Source organism: Bufo gargarizans, chromosome 3, assembly GCF_014858855.1.
Source record: "Bufo gargarizans isolate SCDJY-AF-19 chromosome 3, ASM1485885v1, whole genome shotgun sequence".
Lineage (NCBI taxonomy): Eukaryota > Metazoa > Chordata > Amphibia > Anura > Bufonidae > Bufo > Bufo gargarizans.
Window position 1 is genome coordinate 197894404 of NC_058082.1, and position 4859 is coordinate 197899262.

General features: G+C 40.1%; 1 long non-coding RNA gene across 1 annotated transcript; it reads left to right on the top strand.

Annotated features, from left to right (window-relative positions):
- Positions 1-220: 220 nt before the first annotated feature.
- LOC122930578 lies at positions 221-4121 on the top strand. Its single transcript, XR_006388149.1, has 3 exons — positions 221-355; positions 2922-2954; positions 3875-4121. It is a non-coding gene; the product is annotated as an uncharacterized LOC122930578 (long non-coding RNA).
- The last annotated feature ends 738 nt before the right edge of the window (positions 4122-4859 follow it).

Below are 4859 nucleotides of genomic sequence, written 5' to 3' on the forward strand. Positions count from 1 at the left end.
AATTCGTTCCATTGAAGTACAACTTCAGGACATCATCTCTACGGATGAATATAAGAAATTACAAGACAAGCTATCCACAACGTTGACCATGGCCAGAAAAGACATAGAAATCACAAAAAGGAAAAAGTACCTAAGAGATTGCGATGATTACAGGAACAAGAACGTGTACAACTGGACAGAGAGAAACCAACCGACAAGGAGATCCTCATCAATGGATTCCCAACGATCCACGTCTAGTGGGGAACATCGCCAATATCCAAACCGTAACCAACGCAGAACCCGAGGTACCAATCAAGGACATCGAGGTGGGGAGACTACGGGTCATCAGACATCCACTATGACAACCCGCTCTCAGGTAGATATATCTAGCACAACCGTACACTCACTTGTGATTAATATCTCCTCAGAATCATTAAGCCCAGCTGAAATGGAACTATTACAGAAAGGGTTATCCTTCTGTCCTTCATACCACTTGGATACCTTTCAGCTGGACTTAGATCTACAACGATTCTTCAGAAACATCCGCCTGAGAGCGCATTTTTCTAAAGAGACCCTCAGAACCATACAAACAACACCACCCAAAATATCAATCACTGAGTTAGGCCTACGCAACAAAAGCACTTTCTCCCCACCCAAAACGTACCCAGCAATAGAAACGTTCATAGAACTTATTCAGCGAGACATCGAACGATTCAGACAGGAGACACGTAGAGGCAAGTATAAATACAAGAACAACCTCACCAACACTGAAATACAGGCACTTCAAACTCTAAAAAAATGCAAACATCTTATACTAAAACCAGCAGACAAAGGAGGGGCATTAGTGGTGATGGATAAGTCCAAATATATAGCTGAGATTCATAGACAACTACAGGACACATCAGTTTACAAAGAACTCAAAAATAACCCCTCCCCATCCATCATCAAAACTATACAGGAAACCCTCCTATACTACCAAACTCACAACGTCATAGACACCAAAACCGCTGACTTTCTTATGAAGCCGCATCCAATCACGCCAGTATTCTATATTCTGCCTAAAATCCACAAAAATCTGACCAATCCACCAGGACGCCCCATAGTAGCCTCTACAGACTCATTACTATCACCACTTGCTATATTTGTAGAAAAAATCTTAACCCCACTAGTTAAACAGACCAAATCCTTTCTATTGGACACTGGGTCCTTCCTCAAAATTATTCAGGATTTCAAACCACTTTCCACGGAAATCTTTCTAGTCACATGGGACGTCACGAGCCTTTATACATCCATCAAACACCAAAAAGGTATCACAGCAGTACACAATTTACTACTCTTACATAAACTAGACAAGGAGATCATCTCCCTTTGTATCGACCTACTCAAAATCATCCTACAGAACAATTTTTTCCTATTCCAAGACACGTTCTACTTGCAAACACAAGGGACAGCGATGGGGTCCAATGTGGCCCCCCCCTACGCCAACTGCTATATGTCAGACGTCGAGGAAACACACATCTACAACAACTCTCTCTTCTTACAGCATTGTCATCTTTGGAAACGATACATAGATGACATATTCTGTATCTGGCTGGGTCCCCTCGAAACACTTACTCAATTCCATGCACAACTTAACAACATCTACCCGGAATTAGACTTCACCATACATTATGATAAACAATCCATCAGCTTTCTGGACACTATGGTACATGTAGATCCCTTGGGACACCTCACCACTGATCTCTTCCGCAAATCAACTGACCGTAACAACCTATTACACTTCACCAGTTTTCATCCCTCAACCACCATGAAAGCACTTCCAGGCTCCCAACTTAAACGGGTACAATCCATAGTGACAGACCCTACCATAAGAAACGAACGTGAATCAGAGATGAAAAATAGGTTCCGGGAAAGAGGTTACCCACAAAAATTGCTTAAAATACCAGATCCCAAAGATAAACGTACCCCACCAGGCAAACGCATCCCCTTTGTTCACAAATTTCACCCCAGCACAAGGAAGGTAGTGAATATAATCAAATCCCATTGGTCCCTCCTACACAAAGCTTACCCTGAAATAGATGAATTTAAGAACCCGATACTCCCCTGTAACAGAAGGCCCAAAAACCTCAGAGATCTCCTTGTCAGGGCGGATATAGGACCATCAAAACTTCCACAAAAACAAGCACTTCTGCATACACGCAAAACAGGCACTTTCCCGTGTTTACATTGTGCACAATGCACAAATGTACAAAGAGGACCATCCATATCCCATCCCCATACAGGTAAACCTTTCAAAATCCAGGGCTACTTCACATGTGATACCGACTTCGTTATATACACCATCAGATGTCCTTGCGGTCTTATGTACGTGGGAGAAACAACTCAAACTATAAGGGATAGGATTTGTCAACACAAATCGACAATACGTCGCCAAAACCTACTGTTACCACTTCCATATCACTTTAATGAGGCACAACACAGTATCTCCCAATTAAAATTTCAAGTAATCGAACACATCCCAATATCAAGAAGAGGCGGTGATCGATCCAAGACGCTGAAACATAGGGAGGCGTTTTGGATCCATACCCTACAGACCATGACGCCAAAAGGACTTAATAGGGAATACGAAATACAAGCCTTCGCTTAATGAATCTGTATATCCGGATAATAATCGAATGGATCCATTTCCGTTGTCCCCTTTTCTTTTCCCCTCTCCTTTTTTCCTTTTTCCATTTTTCATTTTTTCGTGTATATCCCCCTTTTCGGAACATTGGATCGGGAACATACCTCAATCTAATGACATTATTACTATGGAGAACTTTCTTTACCTGTATACAAGGATATTACATTATCATAAGGATATTACATTATCATAAGGACTACAATAATTGATAAGACCATAAAACACCGTTCTTTAATTTATTTTTTTCTTAATTTCTCAGGTTTCGTGATCTCTACACCCAGTGCCGCAGGGGGTATCCTTTTCCGTTTATATAGAGTCATCAAACTGTATAGTATCCATAGAGCTCACTAGCTTTCTTATCCATCTCATCCATATTATCCCTATAGATCTTACATACATCCATAACCAATTTACAAATCTGGTGGAACGCAAATCGCTACACCTTCTTCCGACCTTTGAAGCGCACCGTGACACCAACGATGCGCTTCACGCATCCACATCACTTCCGGGTAGTGGAACGCACTGCCATACCAGCTATACAAGCGCATCCACGTCACTTCCGGGTAGTGGAACGCACCGCTACACCAGCGGTTCGCTTACCCTATGACATCACGTCCGGTCGGTGGAACGCACCGAGGCACTATCGGTGCGTTCCACCGCACATTTGAGCGCAATTTGGCTTTGATTTCTCCTGGCTCCTATAAAACAGCAGTGATCGACCATATCCACATGCTACCATATACACAATTCGGCGGCCATAGGCTCCCCATGTATAACAGCATCTTCCCCTGTTTACCTCCAGCGGCACAGGTAAGTAGCTACTAGCTAAAAGAAACTTTGCTTGATCAATATTAGTCTTCTCCTATATATTACAATGTATATAACATAGAAAATAATATTACTATCTGTATCATGGTTGAGGTGTTTTTTGGTTTAGGCTAAAACTATACTATCATTTGGATCCATAATGGTCCAAAGTTTCTAAAGTACGATAGAATTAAGAAATGCATTGTATAGTGAAAAGACCAATAGTGGACGAAATGGACTAATAACAAACTGATGATGTACCTGAATGTATGAAGATGAACGTATGAATAGAAAATATGTACAATAATATTGAACTATATTAGCAGCAAGGATAATGCCGTGATGATCTGACCAGGTGTATGTCTAATATACAAATGGCGGTATAACCACCTTAACCTATTGCAGATATCCCACACCATTGTGATTTATATAACCTGCAACTAAATAATCAACAGGACGGCGAAACCTTTATTTATTTTATTTGACTTTTTTTCCCCCTTTTTCTTTCTTTTGACATATGTATGTACATTATGAAGATATTCCTATAATCAATGATGTAAATTGACTGGATACTAATTGTTACTGAAATTATCTTATTGTAATTTCCATAGTGCCTGACGAAGGCCAGATACGGCCGAAAACGTTTGCACAATAATTAAAAACTTCTGCCGCATATCTATTTGGAAATAAATATTCCTGAAAGAAACCTTTGCTGTGATTTATATTCTTGATAACTACGGGGTTGGGAACCCTATCCACAGCACTAAAAGCAGAACAGCCACAAAGTTCGGTACAAAAAATAACAGGAAACAGTGATCCCACCGAACCCAGTAATTTAACCCCTCACTGCTATATGGTTAGGCAGAGGGATGTGGCTCCCCTGTCTTCCGATTGGAACCCCCACAATGAAATCACGGTGCTACAATCTTTTACGCTTCTTTTATGCTTCTGAAGCTTACCAGGCCTGCCATGGTAAGCTCACTGCTAAGTTGTGCATAACGCATAGCTTAGCAGGCAGCATGTGAAAATCATAGATCTCTATTAGGTTGAATAGCACAAAGGATCAAAAGATCCAAGGTTCCAGACTCCTACGGCGGTTAAAACGTATTATTTTAAAAGTAATAAAAAAAAGTATATATTAAAAGTTTAATTAACCCCAGTTTCCCAATTTTATATACCATATAAAAATATATTTACAATAAAAAAATACAGGTATCGTATATGTGAAAATGTCTGAATTATAAAAAATTTGTGTAGTGAAATTAATGGGGAAAAAATAAAAAACCCTTGATTCACCATTTTTTTGTCATCTTTCCCCCCAAAACAATTACAATGATAAACAAGTTGTACATATCACAAAAAATGGTACCAATAAAACTATAGTTCGTTC